The following is a 20,381-nucleotide window of genomic DNA, read 5'->3' on the forward strand; positions in this document are numbered from 1 at the left end:
TCTTGGGGACATGAGCTACAACTCTATTTTTACCTATTACTTTTTTTTTTTTTGTTTTTTTCCTTTTTTTTTTTTTTTTTTTTTTTTTTTTTTTTTTTTTATGGCTAAATTACTACAGCCTATCTGGAATCAGTGAGGGTTTGACAACTTGCACCAGCTTGTGAAGCAAGCTGCTCCAGCTGCTGCTCCAGCCCCTTTCCCTAACTGTTTCTAAATTAATGGACTAAACCAGGAAACTTTTTTCCTGTCAATAAATAGGGACAGGGGACAGAGTGTTTCTCCTTCCTGGGAGACATCCTACCCCTTGTAGAAAGCCCTGGGACAGGGGCTGCACAGACCTGTGTGCAGGACTCGTGTGCAGCGCAATGTGTGGTGAGGAGTCACCCCAGCCTCTGAGCATGTCTTAAATCTGTGACACATCTTGCTGTTTGGCACAGAAACCAAATTTGCTTCTTCGCATTACTCAGGATCGGGCACATTACGAGGAATTAAAACATAATCCATTACTGTGATAATACATTAATACACATGCAGCAGCTGCCTCAGCATACCTCATAAACCACAAACGTCCCGTGAAGTGGTGCTGTAAATGCTTTGCTACGTACCAAGCACTCATGGCTTTTCTCTTCCTACTCCACCTCAGGGCTTTCCATCACGCAGTAGTGCCCCCTCAGATCATATCCACCCTCTTGCTCATATCCTGGTTGTGTTGTCTACCTTCTCCAAAGCTTATTTTAGAAATCCTGTCACATCCTGCCCACTCTATTTTTTATCCAGGAAAGGAAGACTTGACACTCCAGTTTCTAGTAAAGCAGCGGGGGAGACCATTTGTTTCTTACCACTATATTTATTATGTTCAGTCTGCTGAGGGAGGCAGGAGGAGTGAGCAAGAGCAACTTTTGCTCCTGTTCCCAAGTAATGTCAACTGCTTCTTCTTGGCAGCTGCTAAGCTATCCTCTCTGCTGAATATTAAAAGATCCTGCCACTTTTCTGCTGTCTTAGAAACCCTGATGAGGACTTAAAAGGTGAACATGTGTTCCTACTCTGAAATCAGACAGAATTTATTCTGATTGTGGCATTAAAAGAAACCTCAAAGAAACTTTCCCAGAAATAAAGCAGAGGGCTGTGCTCAGAGGTCTCTCTGGGGCTGAGCCAGTCACCTCCTAACACGAAGCAGGCCCAGCCTTGCAGGGCTGTCACTGGAGAAAGATCTTCTCAGGCAGTGTAGGTCTGACAGCTCTCTGCTGGCTGGTGCAGCAAGGCTGACAATGCACACCAGATGAGCGCTGCCCTGGAGCCTCCAAAGGCATGTTCCCGGAACATATCCTGGAAAACCTCAGCTGCTGTGATTGCCCTCCCCTTGCTGGCTGCCAATGAGGTAACTGCCTTCCTGCGCTGCCAACTGAAAGCAGATAAGCAAATCTGTGAGCCCACCTGCAGTAAAGCCCCATGAGCACACAGGAGGGCTGGGGGAAGCAGACCCCTGTGCCCACAGAGGAATGAAGGAAGCTGGAGAGCTGTGCTTCCAAGAGACGAGGCCACAGCAGTCTGGCTCACACTGGGCACAGGATGCTCTGCAAAGTGGGGCACCAGGTTCAGTGTCATCTCCCCATCTTCAGCCCTTCTGCAACTCAGAGAGGAGCTGCTGCCTTTTTTGGCTCAGGTGACTGCAGACCATTCAAGGTCTTGCTGCGCTTGTTTAGAGAACAAATCTATAAGGTGAGCCAAGCATTTATTTGGTGCCTCTCTTTTCTGCCATGGAAAATGGCAATTCTTTACTTATTTGCACTCCACTGAAACTAATAGGAGCAACCAACTTTCTCGCCCAGAAATCTGCCTCTGAATTGACAATGAACACAGTAAAGGAAGTTATTTCTCTTGACTTTTTTCCAATGGAATGCCCACTGCCACTTTCCTTGCTGGTGTCTTCCTCTCTGCACCTTGTAGCCACGCACGTATCAGGTGCAGTTCACAGCCAGGCACAGGGCTGGGGTGTGCCTCAGCTTCTGGTTAGCCTGGCCTTGGGCCTTTGGGTGCTCTTTAGCCCTTATTGCCTTCTGCTGAAACTGGAGTAAACAGGAGAGGCTGCTTCTGCTTCTTTCTCCTCACAGGAGCTGAGTGCAAATTAAACACAACCATCAAGAGGGTGTATCTGGCTTGCAGTGGTACCATTACACTGATTTATAATGAACATGAACATCCTGAACTTTCTTCTGTTTAGTGCAATGAATCTTGCACTACTGATTTTTCCATCATATTAAGAGAGATCACATTGATTCCATGTCTGTTAATTCTCTGTTTTCTTTTTCACTTCTGTATTTAAGTAATAATTAACATAGAGCCATAGGAAGACATTTGATTCGAGTTCAGTAAAAGCATTTTGGCTAGTCTTTGTGGGATCAAAGAGTCTTACTGTTGATAATCTGAATTGTTTAAGGGCACTCTGTGGCCTGAGATGGTGCAGTAACTGTCTCAAGACAGGCAAGATATTTGTATCATAACAAGTTCCAGATAAAAAATCCCAGACATAACCATGGATTAAATAATAAAAATAATTATCTATTAAAAAAAATCATCAATAATTTAAAAATGTAATTTTTCCAAAATAAAAGTTTTTAAAATTGTAAGTGCACATTGTTCTATGAAAACTGCAAATAGAAAAGTAGGTTTGGTTCTTCTAAGGCTGTGGGTTAAGACATTTTCAAGATCTATTAATTAGCATTACATTCAGCTGTCTGATAACTTTACTCTACTTAGGCTTCTAACCACAGCAGCAACCAGCAGGGAATGGCAGTTCTCCAAGCACTGACTAGAGGCAGCTAAAGTACACAGAAGCAATGCTGGATTTATTTGCTCAGACACTGGAAAACTTCATAAAGGATGCATTCATTCTACTGAAGCAGGGTTTGCAGTCATATAGCTGTCAAAATCTGTTGCATCTTCCACTCAAAGAAATAAAAAAAGAAAATATGAGCAAAGACCAGAGAAAGAAATGGTGAGCAATATCCCTTCAAAGGATTACTGAGGTTTATTCCTTCAGTTTATCTTTGTGCTGTGCTAATAAATAAACATTAAAAAACTAAAATCAAAATAAATTCAAATGTAAAACCAGGAGAGCATGGGGAGGACAAGAGGACCTATCTACTCAGCCAATATTGGATATTCACGGTAGCAAAGCAGACTACTTGATGATTTTCTTGTGTTCCTCCAGGCTTAAGGTCCCATTTAGAAAGCCACCTAAGGTTTCTCTCAGATGCCACTTAAAACAGTGCATAAGTCTTAAATTCTTGGCCAGAGCTCTGCCTCAGGTTGTTATTTTGAAAGTTTCAGCCAAAATGGGTTGGTGGTTTGTTTGAACAAGTTTATTGAAAATATAACTTGGTCAGGAGGCAGCATAATGGTCCAACTCCTTCCTATCCCTGCTCTCAGAGGCTGCTAAGTGGGGAGCAGGAGCTGGTGGAAGGGTTCTGGCCACAGCTCAAGAGAACTGCAGCTTCCCCAGGATGGTACAGTTCTCCACTGGTCTTCTCAACATGGGAAAAACAAAGTTAACATCATGATAATGCATCATAAAGTAAACATCTATGCATCCATTTATTAATTTATAACAAAGTACACTTGGAAACAAAATCAACTGCTGTGTTAATTTTAGAATAAGGTCTGTTCATGGGCTCTATGAAAAGCATAATGTATCTCAGGCTTCTGCATTAGGAAAGCAGTAGCTTGCGTAAAGTGTGCAGATATGGGAACTGTGGAGGCAGCAGGGTTAGACCAAGAAACCAAAGTCTGTTAGCTTCAATTTTCAACAGATTAAGGATAGCACAAAATCTGTCAAGATAACAAAAATTGTGTAGATCTTAATATAGATTTCTAACTTTTTGTATTATGTTGTTCACATTCTGGTTTTATGTGTTTGCTATGTAGATCTATGTAAGCACTAAGTATTTCTAATTTGGTGTTTGCAAGATTCAAAATCTGAAATGTACAAAATATGAAAGACACTAAAAGACTGCATTAAGCTATTCCAAAATATAGGGCTTTTTTGATAATTGATATTAGCAGATCAGTAGAAGTTCTGTTTGTTCAATGTAAAAGTAGGAAATGCCTATTGCAGTTGAGACCATGCTATAGAATGTCAAATGAAAACACAAAGAGAAATAAATCTGCCAAATCTTTGGTGAACGCACACACACCAAAAATCTTCTCTATAGCAGATGTCTAAAAGAAAACTGTCATTTATTATTAAATTTTAAAATGTAATTATAGGTTAGTATTAGGCAGATCAATTAAAATAACCATGTTCTTATAACAATTCATAATAACCTTCTTAATGAATTTGCTCTATGACTAGCTATACTAGTCAAGCATGACAATATAAACAATGAGTGGAAATGAATGGTCACCACTTATCAAACTGTAGCTGTTGTAGCACAGCAATTTTTCTTTCTTACTCAGAGGATCTGACATTTAACAGAAAAGTATTAACTAAAAGACTTTTGTTTTGAAATTTTAAAATAATAAGCAGTATCACCCTAGTTAGGGTCTTTTTAAGGCAAAATAACAATGTGATTATTGTGGTATTGCCGAAATTTACCAAGTGAAATCATGACATTTCTCCAGACTTTCCTGTGAATCAGTTTGGGATTTTGTATTTACCCAGTATAACCTTTCAGCCCATTAGTTCAGCTGGAAAAGTCACATGAGAACTAATTGAATTCCAGCACAGCCTCTAACAGGTGCATTTTATAACATGTCAGATCCCACAGTCAGATGATTAAAGGACAACTCTCTACTGGGTTTCCAAGTAATAAACACCTATTTTCTATACAAAAAGCATAGAGAGGCTCTACCAGCTGAAATAACCTACGAACCAGCTCTACTTGTGCTTATAAATCCCAGTAGAAAGCACACAAATCAACCTCTTCAACTCTTCCCTCTGGTAGAATTCAGTAAAAATAAAAAGACCAAAAGCCCCATTTCTAAGATGTTACACCCAAAACATGAAAGAACTGTCTGCTAATCAGATTAGTCTCTTGGCAAGACAAAAGCAGTTTTTGCACAGTCCTACTCACCTTTGAAACATTATCTCTCTCTGCCTCATGGCTAAACCACTGTGATCTGTTGTGGTCAACTCTCTGATCAAGATTTATTTGACCCTCTTATTTCCATGTCTGTTGAGTGCACTGTCTTGAAAGTAGAACAGGTGTAAGTACAAGCTCTTTCACAATGATCTCATCAGGTCTCACAATCACAGAACACTTGTTCAGGACTAAGTAGAAAAATTAAACCATCAAAACCAAATAATAGTGTGAAATTGCAATGATTTTTCATGGATTAAGAAAACTTTGTAAAAAAAATATCACTATTTAAAGATGTAAACAACCATATTTTACCTGGTTTTGCATTTATCTGTTTCTCTGAAGCCTTGTTCATTTTATGATGACTATTTTTGATTCAGGCTCCCTTCAGTAGTGTTGCTGGTTCAGCATCCTCATTACAAGCTCAGGTCAGGGGGAAAGCTGCAAATTTCCCCACAAACATATTTTAGTTACCTAAATTTATCATTGTTTACTTTTGCTCTCATTTTGCTCTCATTTTGTTGTCATGTTGAGAAGGAATAATATAACAGTAACCTTACTTGTTCCATTTTTTCTGTTGTCTTGTCAGCTGAAAAGATGCAATTTTAGAAAAAAGTGAGTTACATTAGGCTTTCTATGATTTAGGGCTCTGGTTTAATTATACCAGTTTAGGGTGCCACTTTTCCCCACTGTCCAACACAGTAGCAATCAACGCCTCCAAAGCACACACAAATAACTGTGCCTTGGCTGCTCTTATCTCCCTGATCTTAAATGCCAGTGCAAGTGCAGTTACTGCACCAAACCAGAGCAAGAGAAATCCATCTGTCCCACCCAGCAGCTGTCCTGTACTACCACAGCACGACCTCTCACGTAAGGGCAAGGTACACAGATGGGAGAAGAAATATCTTGAGCAGAATAATAATGTTCATCAGACAGAGATGGCAAATTTTGTGAAGCTGGGAGGAGTGATTGTTCTCTCTTGGGCTCAGTATCACTGTAAAAAATTCTGTGCCATGATAAAAAAGAAGTACTAAAAGAGAAGGTCTCTTAAAGAAAAGCACCTCTGCAAGTGTACAGAGGTGAAACAGCTAAGAAAGGTAATTACAAAGCACACAGGGATGATCTGATTGTTTTCAGGACACTCTGAGCACCCAGGTTCAGCTGTGATCTCACATTTTGTGCTGATAGTGCCAGGTATTTTCTTCTAATGCATTTGCTGTCTTCAGATCCATAACATGCACAGTACAGCCACAGTAAATTCACAGTTGCATTTTCAGTTTCACATTTCAGCTAGGTCCATGCATTTATATTCAGGTTTTACCTGCGTTTCTTCTCTGAATTTAGTAGGTGATGCCTGTAGTCTTTATTAGAACACCTACAGCTTGAAAGAAAGGGTAAAATATTCCCTCTGTGTGGAGAAATATGCCCCAAGCTCTGTTACATCAATGCCATGGATGGATGAGAGATTGTCTCAAAATATTCAACAATTCTGTGGCTGTACTTACCCACAAGTGGAACTCACCAGCTGTGCTAAGGGTGCCTGAACCTTCCTGTGCTAAGGAGGATTCTCCTGCACTCCTTGCAGAACAGCAGTTCAACTTTCACATCCTGCAACATTCAGGAGAATGGAGAAATGAAGGTAATGTCTAACTACATTTCACAGTAAAACTGGTTTCTTCTTCTTTCTACACTGAGTTAGTGTATAAAGCAATTTCAAAGTCCTATTTGTCCTTCAGTAAGAACAATCTTTCTTCACCCTTCACCCTGCTCTGATGGCTCCTATTCATGTTTCTTTCATGCTCCTACCTTTGCACTTCATCTCTAGTCTGAAAAAAGAAAATGTAAGAAACCAAGCCAGTATTCCCATGGAGTTACAAACCACAAACAAATACTATGTTAATTAAAAAGTATATTCCAGTCATTCCTGGGCTGATCAGATTCTGTAAAACTGTTCTTTAACTGGGGTATGCTCTCTGCATTAATTTTTACAGCTCCTGACCTTGCAATATGTCATGAAGGCTCCTTGTGTACCAGTCTTTTGGTGTAAAACATAGTCTGGACCTCCACAGTCTTTCTGATTTGCAATAAAAATCACACCTTTTAGAGGAAAGAAAATCACTCCTCTCTGTATTCATGGTGAAATGTACAACGAATTCCTTTGAAGAAAAAAACCCAATTTTTCCTCATTGAATTTTTAAGGCTTTGATGATGTGGTTAGGATAGCAAATAATGAAGGTTGTGTTAGGTGCTGCCAGAGATTTAAGAACACCCTTTTTTTTTTTCTATATTGGAAAAATCAGCGTTTTGCATGAGAGAATGGTAAAGCATATTTTTATTTGTCAAGGAAGGCAGCCTCTCTTTTCCCTGTCCCCCACGCCTTTGAGGTTCTTCCAGAGCGTTTGCTGTTATCCTTCACACAAAACAGCATCAAAAGCAGCATTCAAAGAAAGGAAGCTGCAAGAGATAAATTGCTGAAAATAAAGCCTGCTACTGGAAAATGTGCTTTCAAAGTTTCTGCAAGACTTTAAAGTTTATTTCTCTGGTGATGCAAGCTTGTGAGAAAAACTGCATGGACAAACCCATCTAGAGATTAATCTTTTTCAAAGCTATTGCATGCAAATTTATTTTTACGTAAATGTCATTCAGGCTTAAAAAAAGTAATCCTTTTAGAATCACTGTGTATCTCAGAGTGGTGTTTTTCCAATGAAGATTTAATTTCAATTTGTACTTATGCATATAAACACACAAATACTGTTTCAAATAATTTTCTCATTTGATTTTTTTTATTTTCTCAAAAACAAACCCTAGAAATTTGTTTCACAAGATTGTCAATACTCCATTCACTTCTTTGTTATTGATCTTTTGTATGGTTTTGAATTTCTTTCTGATTTTAATTTATTTCTTTATGAATACTGAAATTGCACTGCCATCCTAGCACTATTTGTATACACCCTGTCACTACTACTAAGGTACATGGTACACTACATGAGGTCTATGAGTTGTACTGTATTCTAGCAGAATTACACTCTCATGAGGTGGATGGCAGAACAATTTGTGTCAAAAGTACACAAATTGTATATAATTTGGATATAAAAGAACCAAGCTCAACTTGGCATTTTCATAAGAAGAAACTGAATTTATAAAAGTTTTTAAAACTACCATAGTTCAGATTTTCTCTCAGACTGGGAATGTGGAAGGTTTAAAAAAGAATAGGCTGCAAAGGCTGAAAATAAATTTCCTTCTAATGTCTGTTAACATGTCTGTCCTTTTTTATCTTATGTTATATGGTTGAACTGAAGGAAAAACGACTGCTCCTCTCAGAGGTTTTCTGCCGTCGCTTTGTCTCGCTCAGCGCTGATTGCACTGTCTGTGTTTGCAGGGCTGGGCTCTCCAGATGCATCTGTGTTTACATCTCTCCTGTGGCCAGCCTGGGCTGGAGCCTTTTAGCCTCTTTCAAAACCAGCCCAAGTGGAGTTTAAGGAAACCCTGTGTCACTGAGATCACTTACTCCCAGGAGTCAATCCTGCTCAATTTCTACCTTCCACTGACATTTTGACATAAATAGGCAGGCAGTCCTTCTGGTCTGGAGATAGGAGGGGTGAAAAAAGTGTGAATTCAAACAGCTGTTGATAAATTGCTCTACAAGGCCTTCACTATTAATTTCTGTCAGTAGACAGTAAAATGGCAATGGCTGCTCAAACTGTTCCAAAAACAACACTTCCTGTGACAGGACAGACCACACTACACTGACAGATTGGAATTGGTCTTGTGCAATTGGCTAGTGAGTGCTATCTAAAATCGTACAGCTGGTGTTGAACAGGGGTATTGTTCTCACTCCACATTACAAATATAAGCCCCACACAAATAACGAAGCAGGGATCATGCCGACATATCTGCTCACTGGAGCAGATAGGCTGTCGCAAGCTACCTCTGGCAACATTTGTCTTTTATGAAAGAATTTCCATGCACTTTCTTCTCTAAACCCTCCCACTGATTTCATCTCTCCAAGAAGGTGACACAAGCTATAGGTGTGATTTTCTACTTGAGATTGACTTGGAAGTTGTCAAAGGCTGGAAGTGCTGCTAGGATACAAGTGCCAATTTTTGTTTAGTATTTTCTGAGGCCTTTGGGTTGCCAAAAAGAAGATAGAGAGAGGTGGAGTCCAAGAACAGAAAATAGTTTTGTTTGGAAAGAAATGGACAAACAGGACTGTTCGCATAGCCAGCCACCAATGCAGACAAAGTTGTCATACTTTCCATCCCTAACTTTAAGAAAAAAACAAGATAACAGAAAGGATTGCTCTGTCTTCCTGGCCAGGTTTTGTGTTGAGAGAAGACCCACCTTGCAATCTAACAAGTGGGCATGCCTGGCAGTGGTTTTAGCACACCTATTGAAATGTGTTGGTTTCTTCACAAGTAGAACCAATTCATTAAACTATTGAAGTAGTGCTTATGATCAAAGTGCTTATTAAAGAGAGAGAATTGCAGATGTTAAGGATCAAAGTAGAAGTAATAAATAGCTCACTTGATAAGTTCAAGGAAGATTATTAATGCTGTCCTTTGACTGTGGAAATCCACCCTGCTGAGGAGTTGCATGTTAGAAAAACATCTCATTGATCCCTCAATTAGTTTGGGAGCAGCAGTGCTGTGTTACTTGTTTGGGTCTAGACTGCAGTGTGTCTATAATTTTTGGGGCCCTGCCTCAGGAAGCTCTCCCTCAGAGTGCACCAGAGGGTATAAATGTGCTCCTAATGCTCTTCTTCTAAGGGTAGGTTAACATCATGCTTCACTTTCAAGCAAAAGATTATAAATAATATCATAATTTTGGATATGTGCCTATCCAGACCATGAAACAGGGTGTTTTATGGAGGATCTGTTCTCTCCAAAATTCCAGCAGTCAGTTGTAGGTTGCTAATTTAAGGAAACAAGTGACCTTTCCCCATAGCATAAAAGTTTAATATTGCTTTGTGGGAGAGTAAGAGGAAAAAGGAACTTGTGCCAGAGATTGTGATAGCACAGTCAGCTATCACAGGCCCATTTTCAAGTCTTTCTGTGGAGCGGTTTGACTTACCCTTGAAGAAGTCCAGGTGATTCAAGTGAAGAAATAAAATGGCTGGAATTACTTGTTAGATTGAAGCAGTAGATTAATAGCTGCAAAATGGAACTGACATTTGCATGACAACTCTTTCATATCCATGATATTTTTACCGACTTTCCTGCTAGGGCTCTTTCATCCCAATCCCTGCAGCATTGCCATTTGGCAATTGCTGTTTTAAAATGTTGCGATACCATGTGAAAATCTTCCAATAACATTCTTGAGAGACATAATTTTGTTTCAATTCCATACACCTCTCCCAGCTTGTTTCAGGGTCAGAAACATTTGTATGGAAGTGAGACTTACCCTTTAGGACTCTGTTTTCTTTAATGTTTTGCTGCACAGTATATTCCTTAATTTGAAAATGCCCATGCCACTATCACACGTGCAAATGTGGTGACTTCAAAGGCAAAGAGTTATGGCAATTACCAGCATGTACAATTACATAATCTGCACCTTACCAGCATGTACAATTACATAATTTGCACCTACAATCATAGTGATTCAACAGTTTATCTGGGCATGAAAATGTTCACATATAATGAATATGCAATAGCATATTTGAGTGATATAGGATTCTCCCTTTGGAATTATTCTTTTCCTGTTGCATATTGTGCACATATATTAATATATGTATATGCCTGGTGAGAAAAAATGTGGTGACTTCTATATCCTAACAGTTATTTCCTATAAAAATTATGAAGTGGTTGAAAATCACATAATATGGGCCAGAATTATGATGTCCTGGATAAATTAAGCTCTGTGATTTCAGGTGAAAACCAATGAATGGTAATTTAAAAAAAACCCCAAACAATAATAATTGCCTCAACTTCATATAAGCATTTCTAAAATAAATTTTAAAAACATTTTGAAGAAAAACACAGAAAATATTCCAATGCATTTCTTGTGTTTTAAATCATTCAGTATAACAAACTAAAACTTGGGGAGCCTTAGTTAGAAAGGGTCATTTACATGAAATAAAAGTGTCTATCTCAGCAGCAGTTATTTAAAAAAATTAGGTAACAGTGCTAAATTGTGTGAGAGTTCCCAGGAAGTTTCCAGTGCCCAAGAGAAAAGCACTGCATTTTTCATAATTGGAAAAGTTTTTCTGGGATGATGAGAAGGAGTCTTATGTCCATAAGGCATAGCAAAGATACATGAAATCTCCCTTTTGCTCCTGGAAAACAGGAAATGTGGAGCAGCCTCTCACTGCTAAGCTACTGTTCCCTACTGCATTACTTAAACATACCAACAAGTGAGGATGATAAAGACACTTTTGTCACAAATTGACTAGAGAGAGCAGAATATGGATTAGATAGACAAAAATGAAAGGGGCTTAGTTTGAAGCCATAAAGAGATTCAGTCTTACTGTTTATTTCTGCTTTTGAAAGATAAAGGAGACAGATAGCATTGCATTTTTCATGCTGTCTAGAGATAAAAGTATAATGTTACCTTGGGATCCAAGAATTAGAGAGTGGATATGCTTACAGGTCTTTAAATATCCAGTTAAATTTATAACCCTCTTGCATATAAATACATTTGGGCAAGCAGATGAAATTTGCCAAAAGAAAATGAAATTAATAATGTTAATTGTGTCCATCCTTGTCATAAGCTTATTTCCTTAGTATGAAAATTTCAAAAGAAGAAACTAGTTAAGACCACCAGAATAACCAGTTTAAAAGTACTCCTTGATATTCACACTGGCTAAGCAGATGCTTGTTCCTAGCTTGAAAATTCTTGATTAATTGACTTTCAGGAAGAAAGCTATCTTGCTGAAGCTGGAGAATGACATAATATTCTGCTTATCATGCAAGATTTTGCGTTACTGGAGGATGTTCAGCCCTTTTAGGGGGTGTAACACCAACCCTTACTTGTGGTGAGCCCTGCTCTTTGTTGTGCCCTAGTATGAATGAAATACAATCAGATAAACAGTTACTACCCGAAAAAGCAATCTTGTACAAAAAGAAAAGAATCTTTGTGTGGAGAGCCAACAAGATGATGAGTTCTTGGTTCAAGTTTTTACTAATGTGCCTTCTAGCTCATTCTGGTAAGCAAGACTACTTCACTTTTCCCCTTCACTTCACCCGCATTTGTTGCAAAATTTGCCCAAGAATGCAGTGAGTCCACTCTCACTTCTGATAAAACTCAGAACAAAGACTATTGTTACAATATCCGAACAGTTATTTTTAGCAATTATTTTTAACAACTATTTCAGGCTTTAACCTCTCCATATAGTAAAAGTAACTAAGGCTCTGGGGGGAAGAGGTTCATTGCATTGTATAATTCATAGCCATTAAGGCACTTCTCCACCTCAAAATAAAACAATGCAGGAATAATTTCTATCTGTGGAACCAGCCTGAATTAGATCCAAATAAAAAAACAGGGGCTTTGGATATCATCTGTCATAAGAAAAGTCACCAAGTTTGCCACCATTAATTAGAGCTGGAAGATCCCTTTTTTCAATGAGATGCTGCAGTGAGTAAGAAAATTGTAATGGACATATTGGCACATCTCTGCTACTGCTATAATTACACCAATCACAATAAATGCTTGCCAAGTATTTCTCTGTTTAAAAAAAAATCATTACATTGGATCTTCTTCTGGATTTTAGGCTTTTCATCATGATTAAAGGAGGCTAGACCGGAAACAGACTACTTAGGATAACAGCATGTTGCTTTCAAGGAGGAGGAGGATGGGGAGGAAGGGAGCCAACTGTGCACATATAAAATTAGCTGAATGAAAAATGTTTTTTGAACATTTCCATACATTGCAATTCTAATAAAACTGCTGCTTTTTCAGTAAATTTTATAGCAACATTATGCCTTACCCGATATAAATACATACATATATATATATAATATACAAATATATATGTTGAAAATGTTTAAATTAAATATACTAAATTGTATAAATTACAATTTCGTGTCTTATATTCTGTTTCATGTCCCCAAGTGAAAACAACTTAGATAAGCCTTCACAGAAAAAAGCTGTGTTTTATCAGTCCCATTCTATAAAACTCTCCCATTTCTTCATGTCATTTCATTATCTACTTGCAAAAGTTAACTTTCCATTTTGTTAAAACAAAAGCTGAGAGCAAAATCCAAACCTAATTGAAGTTTACAGGTACAAACATTGCCTCTTATGACTTATTCTTCAGTAGCAGAAATTAAGGGTGCTGCATGACGTTGCCCACTGTGAGATTCAGTTTTCTGTACTACAGAAAGTAGTGAAAACCCACAAACCTATCTCGTTTCAAGCAATTTAGAACATTTCATTGTTGTGCAAGACCACCTAAGCCTTAATTTCAACTTTTTTTTAATTATTGTACCCAACTGACACTTACTTTTGCTACTTTTGAGTTTCTAGGGTTTTAGAAGAGTGTTCACAGGCATAGAGCAGACATGAAAACTGTCACTTAGAAGACTCAAACATGGGGAACAATATTCTGTTTATCTCTCTCATACAGTAGACAACCTTTATCTTAAAAAAACCTCCTTGCAGGGAGCTATGGAGTTGTCCAACCCAGTAGTGGCAGCTCTGCAGAGCCAAGTAACATTTGGTGAGCCTTTGAGCCACTAAAACCACAACTGGAGCTCTTCATGGTGCTTTTTATTTCTTTCCTATCCTTTTCCTCATTCCAGTTCTCTATTGAATTCTTGCCCTCTTCTCCTTCTCTCTTTTTGTCATCTGTTCATCTGAACACCAATAGCTATTTTTGTAAAATGTGTTTTCTGGAACTATAGGGAGAAACCTCTGGTGTCCCACAGAGAATCTCTATAACCTTCTACAGCATCCTGTAAGAATTTGCCACAGTGTTTTTTAGTTCTGGGTTCTTCTTTCTCAGTTTTTCTTTCTTCTCTTTGATTAGCTTTTCTAATATTCCTAAATCCTTCCTGCCAATCTCTCAGTCATACTCCCATGCTATGCTGTCTCTTTTGCAGCATTTCCAGGTCAAGGTTTGAAAGGCAATGAATAAGTAGGAATAGGCTTAAATGCTGCAATGTCAATGAGAACCATAGAAGGATACAGGAGGAATGAGCCCTCAGTGAAGCAGCACCCTCCTTGAAAAGAAAAAAGAAAGATTAAGCATAGTCTTAATCTAAATGCTACCAACATGAAAATGCTATCACTCGCTAATTATAAAACTCTTCCAGAATGTTCTACAAATCTCAAGATCTCAAAAATTCCAGGTTTAAGCCTGAAAATTGCTGGTCCTTGTTTTCTCTGCAAGGATTGATAACAATTGCAATGTGTTCTCCACAATGTGCCCCTCTCACAAAGATTGGGGCTGATACTGCCTGTGCAGTTCTACCAACTGATAAATTCCTCTGCTGAGATCAGCTAAAAGCAAAATCTACCTTGATACATTATCTTCTGTTCAGATGCTTTATCCCCAGGATTGCATGACTAAAGGATTGTCATTCAGTCACATCAGATTTTCACTTTGAAAATTTTATATCTCTAATCATAGTAGAAGCCTATAAATGCAGATGACCCATGCTGTCAGGATTACATCTGTGGCACCTTAGAAGTGAGATGAAAATATGCAGATGGCAATTAAGATTTTCCATTGTGATCTGAAAGCTATTAACGTGCTGTGTGTAGCTGTATTTATTGTGTGTTGTCAAGACTTGATTCTTGACAAGATGTTCTCCCTATCAGTATAAAACAATGTTTGGCACAAAGTGGTGAAAAAATACTGCATAGATGGATTTTCATCAAATTTTAGTCTCAGTTGTAACAAAAGAGGTAAGAAATTGTCAGGCCGCATATTTATTTGTTTCTAATTCCTTTTTTGGTGTGGTTTTATCTTTGTTTCTTTGGGTAAGGCAGGTCTAAAATTCATTGGTAATCTGAAAATGGAAAAAAGCAAAAGAAAGTCTTCTGGCCTAAGTTATGGACTAAGCTCCTAGAGTTTTTCAGAAATAAGTGTAGGGTTTAGGCTAGTAGTAGTCTTAAGGAGGCCTTGTCTCACTTGGATACAAAATCCATCACAAATTTTGCATGCATGCTAAAAGGGGGTTTCAAACATGTTCATTTACTTCCAGATAATTTTGTGTTTAATTTCTGTTCACAGAGATGTTCCATTCCAGATTTTTGCAATAATCTCACCTTCTTGCCATACTGTACAAATTCCTTCAGTTAAATATCTATCTTCGCATGTTTTGATTAATATGGGAGGTGGATCTTCTGTAACACTGAAAAGATTTGTATTATATCCACTCTCTTTTTCTGTTTTGAAGTATAACAAACCAAACAAACGGAAAGTCAAACAAAAACTCCTTCAGCTCTCCCACAGATTTTTTCCAAATGTATCTCAAGGGAAGGGCTTGAGCTTTCCAGTCCTTCACCCTTTCCTGTACTGTCTGCTTATAATCTAACTTCATAAACTGAAAAAGATTAGCTGGTTCTTCAGCAAGTCATACTTTCAGCAGTGAATAATATTTCTTACTTTCTTAAGGAAAATGTACAGAATTTGACAATATGCACTGGTTTGTGAATACTATTCTCCTCACTTTATGCTGAACTTTGACTATGGAAGTCCTGAGGAAACTCTCCTGAGTCAAGAGGCAGTACTGTACTGTAACAACCAGAGATCTTTTAAAGGTCTTTTGTGCATATGTCTGTGGAAAGAACAACAAAGTGTGCAGTCACATGCTAGAAGTAGGATCTTTGATTCCGAATGCCATGAAGCTCTTCCTTCCAGTAGTCCCCTGTCCTAAAGTGAGGACCTTGTCTGATGAGAAAATAATTTCAGCTCCTAATGAAGAAAAAAAATCAACCATTAAAATTGGACAGAAATCATGAAAACATGAACCTGAAAATGTGTCAAAAGGCAAAAGGCAATTCCTCTCCTTCCTCCCAAGCCCCCCTCCAAAAAAAGTCAATCTGTCAATCTCCAGATTTTTGAAAAACTTTGATATAGCAACAGTATGGATATTTGTACAGAAGAATACTGTGTTTGGAGATTTCTTACACTTAACAACAATTTTTCCTGTGGTGTTTCTTTATAATACTTCCCTGAGGTGCCTCATTGAGACTCTCCATGGAAAGCTTTAATGTGATTGTTTGGTACGTGAAGGTTACTTGTGTATCCATACACTTCCTCTTTCTCTTTTCACTTCATTTCAGCTAGCAAGCAAAGTGTAAAGTGAGATTAATCTTAGAAGAGCAAAATAAACCAGAACTAGCTTAGTGCAGGATGAAAAAATTAAAGGAATTGGGATTTTTACTTTACATTTTCAAATGTGTCACATAAAATTCTGAGTGCTGCAACAGAAACTGCAGACTGACATTTTATTTCTAGTTGGAAACTTCAGGGATTTTCCAAACATGGATGCAATCTTTAATCCTGAGTGACTGACTCCTCTTTAAACAGTTCAGTGAACTTACTTTCAAAACCAGATATCAATGGAGACAACACCTGAGGTTTTCCTTGATTCCTTTTATGTCAACATAATTGTAAAATGAAGAAAAAGGAGGATGCAGAAGAGTAAGGAAATAAAATGTCCCTTTGCTCCTGCAAGCTCTGTGTTGGAGCCTCTCTGCCTCTTGGTCTCACTCCCTCTGAATTTCTACCCTCAGAGTCAGGCTGGATGTGGACAAGTCTTTTGCTTAGCTCATTGCAGAACAGAGGCCCAAATGACTGAAAGAGAAAGCAGAAATCTTGGCAGATTGCTAACATATCAAGTGTTAATGAATACAGTTCTCTAATTAGAAATGTCTGCAAGAACTGAGTAATAGGATCCTTTGAAAATGTGACAGTTTTTAATTTCTTTTGTTAGTACAGTTTATACTTTTCTGAATTAGAGCTTTTATCGAAGTGGCATCAGACTTTAGGAATGACAATAATACTTGAAATACAAATAGAGTTTCTTTTGAAATCACTAACAAAGCTAACATTTTATTGAAATTCTTAGTTTCAGGACTTTATTAGGTTAATAGATACAATTTAAGAACCTTTTTTCCCTCCTTGTTTTCTTTTGCTGTTCAAAAAAAATCCTAATGTATGTGAGGTTGGCTGGAATTTGCTAGCTAATTTTCAGAAACATCTTGACTTTTTTTTTTATTTAATTTCAAATGTAATACCTCCCCAGATGGCAGACTTTGTAATTTGTGGCACCAGTTCAAAAAGGTATATTAACTGCCTCTAAACTGCTCAGCATCAAACATTTACTGGACTTAATTGTGAATTGGTTTAATTAAAATATATCCCTTTCTTAGCATGAAGTTTCAGGAGATGCAGGTGGGTTTACTTCTGTGTGACTTATATCCCATTTTACACCAACACCCCCACTGAAACGGAACAAAACACTGAAGACCCAGAGCAGCACATAAACATTCTGTGTCCCTTGAAGTTCTCTGAAAGAGCCTGAAAGGGATGGTTTCTTTCATTCTTGGCCAAACAGTGATAGACAAACAGGTAAAAAGGCAAGGAGAAAAATACCATTTACTCACTGTAGCAGCAGGAAATCAAGCTAAGAAAATAAACAGGGTTTGAATCCTGGGCCTTTAACCTGCTAGTCAGACAGATTTCTACAGTTTCATTCTGTGCACATTTGTGTGCTGGTAAATGATGAAGGGGAGGTAGAGGAACTGAAGGCTTGTGGGATCCCTGGGACTCCCACAGCTATGAGCACAGCTGTACAAACACACGCAAGCTTTGTTAAGGTAGGGTGGGCAATTGGCTGAAACTGCTGAGCCAATCTGACCTATAAATCCCTTGCAAAAGCTCTGCCTGAGAGAAAGCCAGAAGTTATGTGTAAATGTTTTACCCAGCCAATTGTTTTTGGTCCTCCTCTGTATATACATAAAACCTCTAACATCCTCCTGGATAGATAATTTTGTAAGTACTTGCTTTGAGTGTCCTGCTGAATTGCTGATTACCTGGAGCAGAGCAGGGAAGGGAGGGATCAGTGGGTGGATGGAGGAACTAATAACTCAAGAACCCATTCAAATGAATGTAGAATTTTAAAGGATACGTGATATATCACACAGGCTGACGTAGGGCTAATGGCTACAGGAAGTCTATAAAAAAGAGAACGCGACATCCAGCAGTTTGTTTGGAGCAGCAGGATGATATGAATTGGTCAGGGAAGAACAGAAAGATTAGATTAATTATTTCAAATTGGACTGCAGTCTGTCTCTTCCCTTCCTCCCCCCAGCCTCCCCCAGCAGAGCTCCCACTGCTCATTTGCAGATATGATCTCATGTGAGGAAACAGCGTCGCGACCCTGCGCTGTCCTGAGTGCACGTGGACAAGCTGCACCAGAGCTGGTCCCCAATAACCCTTACCATGCAAATCACACAACCATCAGCACCCTCCATCAGCAAAAGAAAAATAGGGCATCTTTCTCAGGTTTTTTTCCCTTTCCAAACATTTTTGAACTCTGTGTGACCTTCTTTACGACCGAATCTAAGCACCTCTAAATATGTAGCAAATTTAGACAGTAGAAAGTGAAGTAACACACTGCAAACCAAAGGAAGATGAAGGAAGTAATGAGAAGTGAAACAAAGAAAGCTACAGATGAAAATAAGGCAACCTAAGCTAGAGAATGTTGAAATAAAACACGAGGATTAGGGTATTAAACGTAGCATGAACTGTTCAACTTGCCCCCATTTTCTTCCCTTTCTCCATCCTTCCCACCACCTAAAAAGCAGTTAAACTACAGGGGGATAATACCACACTTGGGATTTGTGAAACAAAATCAATGAGAGCAGAGGGAGTAACGTCACTTCTGTAAATGATCAAAATCCACCAATTACAGGGAGGTGTTAATCCTCATCAGACCCGTTTGCTGCTGTGGCAGCATTTGAAGTAAAGCTACTCTGGAAGTGTTACAGGACCAGCTATTCTCACAGCATCTGGAAAAATAAAAGTATTTCCACCCAAGCTTCTTAAAAGGAGTTTGAAGTGTAGGAAAGAAAGAAAAGATTAGTAGTATGGAGGGGGTAAAGCATCATATTTTTGTTCATTTATTGGGTAGGAATAAAAAAATCTAGGAAATGTTGTGGGATGGGTCCAAGATTCTCTGCATGAGTTGTCCTGCTAAAGCTTTTCTCCAATGTCTTTCAAAGTCTCTGGAGCTCCTCAGTGCTGTGATAACTCAGTAATTGGAATTGGATGTCAATTATTTATGCATATATTTATGTTGTGTATCAGAGGAAATCAGAGTTGAAATATTGTTGCATCTGTACTTACTTTAGCTTGCAACTGAATTTCGTTGCTAGATAAGCAGAGATCCACATCCTCTAAGCTCACATTACCAGGAAGGATCACTGTTGTGGAAAACTGCAATATCAAGTCCTAGAAGAAAAAATCAGGAGCGAGGCAACTGTGCAGGTGTCTTATTGTCTTTTTTTTCTCTGTCTCAAGAAATACAATTTATGCTGTTAAATGTTGATGAAATGAGTGGACTTAATACAGTATTTCTTTTTAAGACGAAACTAGTTAGGCTAATTGTGTAGTAATTCATAAATACAGAGAATACATTGAATTTTGGTCATGCAGATATTGTTTTTTTCGCTCTGCATTTTAAAGCAGTATATCCAAAGCTTCTCAAAAGATTGATTTTCCTCCCTTAAGATGGACCATTTTCTGCTGTGCCACAGAGTAAAAACAGGGACAAGAGATGGGAAATGAGGGGATCAGACCTTGCCAAGGCTTTCAGCAGCACTTGGACAAGCTGCCTGAACTCTGGTTTACAGAAAGCAGGCAGTGAGGCTGTGGTCATCTTGCCAAAGGACCCTGCCTCTAGCTAAAGGCTGGATCCTGTTCCCTGGGATAGTCCTGCAGGAATTGGTGTCCTCTGGAACCATCTACAGTTACACAGGAGCTGAAAGGCAGCACTGTCTGCAGAAGCCACTGAAAGGTCCCTTTTGGAGTATCTGCAAAGCAAAGGGACTCAAGTTTTGCAGGTAAAACTTGCAAATAGCCCACCCAATAATAGCCCACTCAGAGAGGCTGTGGAATTCTGCACTTGGGAAGATTCAAAACACAACTGGCCACAGCCCCTTGCAGGCTGCTGAGGCTGGCCTTGCTCTGTGCAGGGGGCTGGACAAGGCCATCTCCAGAGGTGCCAGCCAGCCCCAACCCTGCTGTGAACCTGTCACTCTGTGAACTGCAAACTGTGTTTGCTTGGGCTTGACGTGCGGCAGCGCGACTGACAGCTTCCGCAGAGAAATGGAACAAAAATAAGGCCACTCCTC

The sequence above is a fragment of the Melospiza melodia genome, chromosome 1 (genome assembly GCF_035770615.1).
Source record: "Melospiza melodia melodia isolate bMelMel2 chromosome 1, bMelMel2.pri, whole genome shotgun sequence".
NCBI lineage: Eukaryota > Metazoa > Chordata > Aves > Passeriformes > Passerellidae > Melospiza > Melospiza melodia.